Source organism: Macrosteles quadrilineatus, unplaced genomic scaffold (genome assembly GCF_028750875.1).
Source record: "Macrosteles quadrilineatus isolate MER2022 unplaced genomic scaffold, UCM_ALF_1.0 Scaffold_8__2_contigs__length_117827958, whole genome shotgun sequence".
Lineage (NCBI taxonomy): Eukaryota > Metazoa > Arthropoda > Insecta > Hemiptera > Cicadellidae > Macrosteles > Macrosteles quadrilineatus.
This window is the reverse complement of record NW_026542601.1, coordinates 29,399,248-29,410,683: the sequence shown is the minus strand read 5'-3', so window position 1 is coordinate 29,410,683 and position 11,436 is coordinate 29,399,248.

Here is an 11,436-nt window from a genome sequence, read left to right as displayed (position 1 = left end):
CTTGGAACTAAAGTGGAGTTTTGAACTGCTGAGGGGTTTTAATGAGGCTACGTAAACTTTACATCATAAGGAAAACTAACTCTGTAAAGGATGTCAGGGCTCTTAAACTTTGTAAACTCATTTTCAGTTTATCTTCATGCGTAGGCTTTGGGCGAAAGGGCGAAACGTCTGGCAGTGATATAAAACTGACGACGCGGTTTACGCCGAAAACCATCACCATGGATTTCATTTTCAGTTTGTGGGAAATTGACAACTTCTTGAACTGCTGAAAATTTAATCCAGTAAACCAATTTTGGCTTCGCTCCAAGCAAGTAACATGATCATGTGGGTTTGAGTATTATTGACATCCATTCCCAGAATCCATTGTGTTTCCATTCAAAGCTCCCTTTGACTATAACAGTGTTATTAAATTTGGGATGAGTTAAAAGGAGTAACATTGCCGGCTAAGTAAAGTGAGATCAACCAATCTTTTAAAACCATGGCTTTTGTCCCTAATTGATGTGTCAACATCGTGTGTATTGTAAATGTAAAGTACTCAGTGTTATCTTATCTATCTTTTGAAATTAGGTCAACCTAAAGATTTCGACTGATGATTAACATTCGGGTTTGAAATCGATATTGTTGGATATACAACATTAGGATTGCTAAGGTAAGACCGATTTTGTTGAAGCTCGTAAAACTTTTAAAACTCATAAAATGTCCCCAATGAAGAGGGGTAGGATTAGTAACATAATCCAAAATGAGCATGGATTGATGTTCTTGTCTTTGTACATTTGATTCTGGATTTGTTTGAAATCGATATTGTTGGATATACAACATTAGGATTGCTAAGGTAAGACCGATTTTGTTGAAGCTCGTAAAACTTTTAAAACTCATAAAATGTCCCCAATGAAGAGGGGTAGGATTAGTAACGTAATCCAAAATGAGCATGGATTGATGTTCTTGTCTTTGTACATTTGATTCTGGATTTAAGACATGTGTGTATTTTTTCATTTTTTTATTATTATTGCCTTAGTAGATGATCACTTTCCTAGTTCAAAATTATCCTGGCCTACATATTTTTAATATCCAAATAAAACGCCGGATTTTTTAATTTTTAGCGATATTTTGGGTTTATTAAATGTTATTTTTTTTATTTTGGTTATTTATTTTTTATCTCAAGAACTGTTACAAGCCCAGAATTTAACGTGTGAACATTTTACTTCAATCCCACGACTTCTGTTATTTTGTGTTAAACATATGATTGGTAACAGTTTCGTTACTGTCCTACTTTTATAAACCTTTTATAAGCTTTTATACAGGGTGAATAAAAAGTCAAGACCCCCCCCTCTAATATTTTTCTAGTAAATATACAGAGATATCCTTTTGGTAGTCGAGCAATCTTAGCAGGAAGTTTCATTTTATTATTTTGAAATTTTTGAGGGTCCCCCAAAAGGGGGGATTTGGGGGGCAACTCAAATATTTTAAATGTAAACCCCCTTCAAGTGACACCTCATTTTGAAGTGTTTACAAAAACTTAAAGAATGGTGAAAACTAGAGGTCGCTATCTCTTCTCTATCCAAAATGGAAGCCAATATTAACAATTTTACCATTGATTTTCCACAACATTTGACGGGCTACCATTTTGGATAGAGAAGAGATAGCGAGCTCTGGTTTTCACCATTCATTAAGTTTTTGTAAACACTTCAAAATGAGGTGTCACTTGAAGGGGGTTTGCATTTAAAGTTTTTGAGTGTCCCCCCAAAGGGGGGATTCGGGGGACAACTAAAAATGTTTCAATAGAAACCCCTATCAAGTGACACCTCATTTTGAAGTGTTTACAAAAACTTAAAGAATGGTGAAAACCAGAGCTCGCTATCTCTTCTCTATCCAAAATGGAAGCCAATATTAACAATTTTACCATTGATTTTCCACAACATTTGACGGGCTACCATTTTGGATAGAGAAGAGATAGCGACCTCTAGTTTTCACCATTTTTTAAGTTTTTGTAAACACTTCAAAATGAGGTGTCACTTGAAGGGGGTTTACATTTAAAATATTTGAGTTGCCCCCCAAATCAAATATTTTAAATATTTTATATTTTTTAGTTGGGGTTGGGGGGACCCTCAAAAATTTCAAAATGATAAAATGAAACTTCCTGCTAAGATTGCTTGACCACCAAAAGGATATCTCTGTATATTTACTAGGAAAAATATTAGAGAGGGGGGGGTCTTGACTTTTTATTCACCCTGATAATACTAGTGTACATGTTGCTCGAATTCGAGCAATTGCAAAGTATTACAGGAGTTATTTCAAAACGAATAAGAGTCATATTTACAATGAGTTTTAAAAGAGTAAACTCAAAGATTACCGGTGTGTAACTCAGGCCATAATTATCTTTATCTTCATTATTGATAAACCTAAAGCATTCCAGTCGGTTTTCTCCTTTTCAAAATGCCTCACTGTACAGGCAACACAGGTTATTGACAGACGGCCAATTGAGAACGAAAAGTCATTTTGGGATAGTGTTAGAGCGCATATGTAACCTAATAGTTGAGATTGTCCAGGGTCAGGTGCTGACTATGGGTTATAGCATAGATTAAACATACTCCCAAGTAGATTCTCCGCGGGATAGGGGTCGGTATGTTCGAGCGCTTGTACGGCGAAGTTGCGTGCTGCCCACGTAGTTCAGCACGGTCAGGCTAGGAGCGCTAGAGGTCTCGCCGTACAGCCACACACACAAACACACTCTTACAGCTTAACTGCTCACACACGCGCGTCCGCACGCCCCGCGCGCGCGCCATCACACACCCATGGTACACACGCGACACTCACTCACCAGACTCACCTCACAACCAGCTTGACTCCCTACAGCGCTCGCCTAATAACTGCATTTTTAACACCAGTTGTTTTATTGCGATTGTTCCATTTACTGTGTTGCGATGGTTGCTGTGATGTTGATTTAATTGTTATTTTACTCGAATAGCCATCTATTTTATTTAATACTTGTAAGTCATATTTTTATAAGTTTACAACTATTAGTTTGGAAATAGTTTGTTGTGATTCCTTCAAGTCGACACACACTGGATTTATGTTATTGGTAAGTAAATGTGTTTTTACTGCATTCCAAGTTATTATATTCGTATTTACAGGTGAGTTTTAAATGAGCCACCCCCTACTTTTTCTACATTTCTTAATATATCAACTCCGGGCCACGTCAGATCATTGTAGAGTTGTAAGTACGGTACTTAATTTTCATTGGGTATACATTTTTGGCCGCCATCTTGGATTAGCCATATTGGATACAAAGTTTTTTTTCCAATGTAAAGGTTGGGTTTTGACCCATCGTTTCAAACTGCATTTTTATGCTGAATACGATGCTGCAATCCGTAAAAAAATTGATCCATCCTAAAGTTATGATAACTTGTTATATATTTATTTTAGCCCAGTTTAACGTTGTGCAATTTACAAACTAAGACCATTTAATCTTAAAATAGTGCTAGATAAAGATAAGTATAAACCACCAGTTATTGCCAAACCTATTTTCACTTGGTTTGTTATGGATCTATTTTGTTTGGCCGCCACCTTGGATCCACCATTTTAAAATGCGATAAATAAAATTAAATGTGAAGGTGGTGTTGTGACCCATAATTTAGAAATAATTTTTTATGCCGAACTCAATGCCGCAATCCGTCTTTTCTTATCAAGCTTTCTTTATTGTATATTACAATTATTTTATATAACATGTAAATATTTCAAAAACAAAATATGAAAATAACGGATTGCGGTTATATTTACATTATCCTATATGTTTTGGTCTAAACCCGTTATTGACCAGCTTTCATTTGAGCTGTTGATCATTACAATCGGACGTACCTGAAGGCCTACCTGAAGCACGCTTGTGCATCACGATTCAACAATAATTAAACATGTTTTACACTTAGGCTAGGATTATACTAGGACGCTGGCGTCCGAGAGGCTAGCGTCCCAAGTCGAGCCTAACCGGCGCATATTGAGACGCAGTCGGAGCAGCGCAGCGTAATGCAGCGCAGGGCAGTGTTTTGTAAACCATGTATTTGCTAGGACACGCGCATATTATGGCGCAGCGCAGGGCAGTCCCGCACGTGGACTGCGCGCACTTGTGGTCGAGTCACAAGTGTCTGTGCCGCATTGCTCACCTGCGCCGGGTTGACTAGTGTTTTGTGACGGATCTAGAGGATAATTAATAGAAATTGTGTGTTTTAACCATTTTTTATGTTACCATTCATAGTAAGTATATAAAGAGTAATTACAGGAATGAAATCTGGGAGAAAATACGAAAATCACTAAACATTGCACATTTTTCGTCCTTTCTTTCTTGTTCTCTGGTAAAGAAGTAACAATAAATCTAAATCAGCACCTGAATCTGACTCAGAACTCAAATCCTAATATTTAACAACATGTTCACACAAGAAACTGTATCACCCCTACACGAAAACTGTACGACACTGCTTCCCAATATGCGATGTCAACTGTGCAACACAGACTTTTTGCCCAATTCTGCCCTGTGCTGTGCTGCACTGCCCGGACCGTGCCGCACAGCCCAATGTGCGCCTGGGCTAAAATGACGTGATTTGTGTTGGGCTGCTAGCCTCTCGGACTGCCATTATATTTCAATGTTTTGTCACTTTTTGTTTATATCTACATTAGGTTTAACGAGTACCCAGATTGGCTGCTTTAAGGAGGCTAATATTGTGTGTTTTTAGTTAAATATTAATAGCTTAATATGAAACAAATTGGCCAAGTTTGACCAAAATATATCCATACACAAGCAAATTCCAACAGTTAAAAATATTTTCTATAAGAATAACATGGGAATTTTTAATTTACACTTATTTGAATTTTATCCGTAACTAATAACCGTACAAAAACACTTTAATATACTTAATTATATGCTTTTAAGCTAATTAAAATTGCCTAGAGAAAAATATGACAAACCCCTTTTTTTACCCCATAAAACCCCGTTCCCAAGGAAGCACAAAATCGAGCGTCCGGTGGCTTTTTTAGCATCCGACGCATCCCTAGTATTATCGCCCCCATTTGATTTAATGCCCCGCTAGCGTCCCGGACGCCGGCCTCCCGGACGCCAGCGTCCTAGCATAATCCTAGCCAACTGCAATCAATAAATTTTCACTTTACACACTTTAAAATAATTGTTATTTTTAGGCTAAACAATGGCGTCCAGTTCATCCAATGCCAAGAAACACAGTCGAAATGTGTGTTCCTTCACTGGCTGTGGAAGAAGCAAGGCAACTTGTCCAACACTTCATTTCTATTCATTTCCTGTGAATAGGCCTTCCATTTGCGAATTATGGGTTGAAAATTGCGCAAACGAAGTTTTGGATACTGTTGATAAAAAAACATTAAACAAAAGAGTAGTTTGCGAAAAACACTTTGATGAAGACAGCTTCCTAAGTACTCTAAAAAATAGATTACACGCATGTGCAGTTCCAACAATCGTGTCTGTACAAGATGACCTCACAACATTACAAGATGAAGTGGGACAAAATAGCCAACTGGCCCAAGAACTCGTTCCAGTACAACAAACTTCTACAAATATTTCCTACGAAGATGATCTATCGCCACTACCAACAAACACTGTAGTTGATCAAACACCAACACCAGGAAACAAAGCAAATGGACATAAACTGCCTAAGTCCCCGGGCACACCAGCTCCCGAAGGTCATTCTCGGAGGACTTTGTTTCTAACACCGAAGGACAAAAAGCTGAAAAGTGTCAAAGGACGCAAGCCGACACCTGGTAAAATAATAACTCCAGGAAAGAGAAAATTGCAACTAAGGTTGCAATCAACACGAAAGTTGAAAAGAAATTATCAACAAAGATGTAAACGACTGGCAAGTAAGCCGACCACGGTTACCAATGAAATGATTATGGCAGCTATCCAAACTCGATTGCCGGAAAATGTATCAAATTTCTTCATTATGCAATTGGCACATTCTGATAAGAAGAACCGGATATGGACAGAAGGCGAAAAAAAGCAAGCTTTAGCTATGAGGTCAGTTATTTTTAAAATTGTTATAAGCTAGAGTTTTTGTCTGCTCGGAACTAATTTTGCATAGATTTTTAACTAACTTACTGATAAGTAAAGACTTGATACTTTAATCACAGCTCAGAAATGGATTATAATGCAATAATAATTTTCGTTAAAAATAATTTTATTTCAGTTTTAACTCATAATAACCTAAATGCAAACACGTATGGGGATAGGCTACAATAAATCATAGTTTTAAGTCTGCTTTTAAGAGGCGCAACCCGCACGCATCGAAGTATATCCGCACGGTTAGTGTCTGACCTTGAGCGTATCGATCTATACTCCCATGGATAGAGCAGTGTTAAAAAACGGACAGTGCGTACAGTCGGAAATGGTGTCACACTGAGGCGGACGGGTCGAATGATATTTGCAGAGGGGAGACAGTTTAAATTTAAAAAGTTTTGAACTAATTATTTAAAAAAATTATGTTTTCTCCATAAGTGCATGACATAAGATTAGGCAACTACATCTGCTGATAAGGGTTTCGTTTTTATATTATTGTCCCTATAGGCCTACATTATTATTTTGTTGTTTGTTGAACTTCCCCATATTGTTACAGATGGGAATAAATGGTTGTGGATTATTCGTCTAACTATTTTTAAATGTTACAGATACAAATCTCCAGCATTATATGAGCAGATGAGGAAAGATGGGTTTGCTTTACCTAGCCCTTCAACAATAGCTCGCTGGCTACAGGCTGTAGACTTAAGACCCGGCATTTGCCCCGAAATTATGGAGATGGTGAAAACTAAAGTTGAAAATATGGCTGTGTGGGAAAAAAACGCAGTATTGCTATTTGATGAAATGAGCATAAAGTCTAGCCTAGACTATGATTGCAAGAGGGATGTCATAGAAGGTAACGTATGAATCGTAATCGCATGTTACGATGTAATAGAGACAACACTAAAATGTAAAGTAAAATAAAATAAAAAATAATCACCTTTATGAGTAAAAATGATATTTGAAAGACCGCGAATATTTGTATTCGGCTTTAATGTAGTATTAAGATATATGTTATGCATTTGAAATTTTCTAAATACGCAGGTTTGCTGCAACGGGAGTATTTACCATTCACTTAAGCTCTACGATACAATCATGTAAGATCATGTTACAGTATATAGATTCTGATTCTACTTTTTTTATTTCAGGTTTGCTTGATCTTGGAGAAGATGGCCGTAGACCATATCCAGCGACACATGTCCTCCTGTTTATGGCTAGAGGATTGACATACAGATGGAAGATGCCGATTGCATATTTTGCAACAAACCAAATGGTAGATTCTGCTATAGTGGCAAGACTAATAGCTAAATGTGTAACGGCTTGCCAAACTTCGGGCTTGAAAATCAGAGCTGTTGTCTGTGACCAAAGCTCTGTAAACAGAAAAGCTGCCAAGATATTGAACATTTCTGCAGCCAATCCTCATTTTTTAGTCAACGAAGAAAAGGTGTTCTTCATTTTCGATTTTCCACATGTTATTAAGTGCATTCGGAACAATTTGATGAAGAGGAAAGGCGGATGTTTTGTTGGCCAAATTGCATTCAGCAAGACATCAACTTCTGTTGTAAGTTTAAAATTATTACAAATAAATAATTATTAAATGCACGGAATCATGGAGGGAGGTTAGTTATCGTAGTCAGAACCACAAATACACAATAACCATACAAACATGCAATAAAGTATTATTCTATGATGTCCCACTATGGTACAGTATATATAAATAAAACTTCTTAAACGTGTTAAGTTAAATAATAATATCATAACCAAGCAATACACTATTTCTATGTAAAAAACTTTATAACCGGAAGTAAACTTGTGAGCGTAAATGCACATGTGATAACAATGTACTGTATGGCGGCAGTCCCAATGCAACCGCTACGTCAAAGTGTTGAGGGGGGGGGAGCGGAAGCACCAGGCGGCACCGCGTTCACTTCAAAGGACCAAGGACTGGGCCTAGCCCTTCTCTCTATGTTTGAAGTCTTGGTCCATGCCACCGTCACCGCACACACACACTACGACAATACCACAGTGGCTAGTGGGTGGCAGTGGCATGGACCAGGACTTCATAGACACGGGTGACTTGACGTGTTTCAGTCACCAGTTGCATTGCCTCCCATCATTCCCATAATCCATGTTTTTTAATTAAACTAATATACCACTGAAAATCGTTGCTTCGATCAAGTTTGGTGTCATTTTTTAAATCGTCGGTCTGGTTCTGTTGCACAGCTTGGGCTGATTCAAGTGTCGCAGTACCGCGACACGGTAGCGTTCCTTCTTTTAATGACAGTAATGTGGAGAGTTGATGAGAAATTGGGAGACATTTGAATACCTGAGATAGCACGAACGATTATTATTCACTTAATAATTTATATTAAATTGTGTGGGTATAGAAAAAAGAAAAAAATACCAAGGCATTGCGATCCCTTTTATTATTTACTAGCTGTTGTACCCGTGCTTTGCAACGGGAGATGGCACAAAATAGAAACATTTTAATCTTTACATCTGTTACATATAATAGTTACACATCAGCCAATGCTTTTACGCTTTTCTTTGACAACAGCTTGCAGCTACGGCAAGATGGCGGGTCCACAGAATAATGTTCATTAGTTTTAAAGGTTATGTTGCATAATGAGTGAAATTTTTTTCAATGAGGGGGTTATATTATGTAATAAATAATAATTTTAAATTTTATTCCGCGAGGGCAAGTTTGTTCGTATGATTTAAATAGTGAATGTGTAAATTATAATCCGATGTGTACCGTAAATCGGTGAATAACCATTCTGGGATACCAAGACTCTTGCCCCGGGGCGGTACCGGTGAATAAGTCACCGGTTAATCTGCACCGGTGCACTGGTACATGTTCCCAGAAGGCGCCCAATATTTCCTTTAAAAATCCTCACCTCAGAACTTTTAAAGCCAAAGGGGCAAAGCCTACGGTCAGTATCAAAATTTGAATAGTCCTATAATGGTCATTGGTATGGTAGCAATATTTTTGTAAAATTTAAGCCCAGCTGGCTTAGTATTTTTTGCACCTATTAGTAACACACATACAGACAGACACCATTAGATTTTTATATAATAGTATAGATATAGATATAGATAATACTTGGCATTAATCAAGAGTTTACCACAACGAGAAAATATTTGGAAATGTTTCAGGAAACAGACGATGTTGATAGTGAAGAGACCGGCGGTGCCGCTGTGATAAAGACCAGTGAATGTGACAACGTTGGTGTTGCTGATTGGGCACATGTTCAGATGCTATATAACATCGACAGCCAATCTGCATTATCCAGAGCCACCAAACTAACGGAAAAACATGTGAAGCCAAACTGTTTTGAAAAAATGTCTGTAAAGTTGGCAACACAAGTGTTTAGCCTGACTACAAGTGCAGCCATGAGAACGGCGGTTGAAACAGGCGAGTTGCCTTCATCTGCGCTCGACACAGCTTATTTTCTCGAACGGATTAATAATATATTTGATGTCATGAACAGCAAAAATAAGTTCCATCCCAACCCTTACAAATGTGCCATATCAGCGTCGACAAATAGCCACCTGAAAACATCTTTACAGTCACTGCTCGCTGACATTGTTTGGGTAACTAGTTTGAAAATGTTGAAGGACACAAGAAGACCCCCTTGTTTGGAGAGTATTCATCACTCACTGTTCGCCACTAAACTCCTCTGGGATGACCTGAAGGCAGAGGGGATCAAGTACCTGCTTACCGGAAGAATAAATCAAGATCCTATCGAGAATGAATTTTCAGTTGCTAGACACAAGTGTGGGTAAGTAAATGTAAATTACAGCCTTTCTTGATAATTGTCATGTTACAACGATTTATTAAAAATTAATTTCTTTAGTCCTACCTATATTGTTTGTTTGTGACTCCTGAATTAATATTGCAAATATATCCTTGTGATATTCTGAATGTATGATGTACAGTAATATAATATAAAAATCACATAAGATATAAGTGTAAATTAATTAACTTGGCATACATCTCTGCTTGTCTTTGTCTTCATTTCAATATTGTTTATATGATCTAACGTAATTTTTAATTTTGTTATTAACATAATGAAAACAATAGCAAAAATATTTAGCTTCTGACTGAAGACATTTCATATTTTTAGGTTTGAAAAGAACCCATCTGTACGCTTGTTCCGCCAGAATCTGCGACATAGGATACAGGCAGCCCTGATCCAACCACCAGTGGGAGCCAACTGCGAGCCGGACGAGGACGAGCTCCTGTCAACGATGACAGCCGCTGAGGCCGGGCCCGTGTCCTCCCCAGCCATTCAGTCAGACACGACGTCTCAGAGTCGAAAAATTCACGACTCAGAAGAGAAAAATGAAAGCCCTATAACTGTATCAGATACCGAGGACGAGATCGATGAACCAAAATCACTAACGCCATCCTTGGAATCCTGCTCCGTTAGGTGAGATTGGAATTCATAGCTAAAATTATTATCAAATCAAACATTTATGATGAGTAAAACAATGGTAAAACATAGCCTCATTTTATAAAAAACTAGCTGTTGTACCCGTACTTTGCAATGGGAAGAGAACACGAAACAGAAACATTTTGATCTTTACACATCAGTCTGTTGATAAAATAGTTACACACCAGCCTTTTAAAAACATAATTTAACCTTTATGACCTTTATAGGATAGATGTTGTCATAAATGTAAAAAAAAATAATAGTACTGCACCCTGTTGGTAAACTTTTTAACTTTTTAATGCTATTCAATATCATAGAACCAACTTGTGTACGGTAGTTGAAACAGCTGTCAAAATTCTTTTATTCCTTTTAAATATGATTACTCATACAGTTAACATGGGAAACTCCAGCCAGCGTCACTGGGGCGGAGCCCGATAGGACTTTTGAGATAAGAATGCGTCTATATGTTAATAGGGAATGTGAGCTATCATCATACCAAATTTCAGCCCAATCCGACCAGTATTTTTCGCGTTTACTTGTCACAAACATACATCCATACATCCAAACTTTCTCATTTATAATATTAGTAGGATTACAAAATTATAAAACATAGCCTAATTTTATTAATACTTAAGGTTAATTAAAAGTTAAGTTGAATTAGAATTTGAAGCCTAGTTTAAAATTAAAAAAAAATAACATGGGCCCTATGGGTCGCCATGTTGATTACGTGTTTTATTTACAGTGTGGGGTGAAAAGAGGGTTGCATATTAAAAACTTGACCACGGGGCGAGCTCTGGTAATCTATAACAATTTTTATTTCTTATTGTAGGTACTTCGCCGGCTACGGTGTCCGAACCTGCTTGAGGCAATTTAATTGCGAGGACTGCAGAAGGGAGTTGATGAAGTCACCATCGACTTCTGACACTGGCG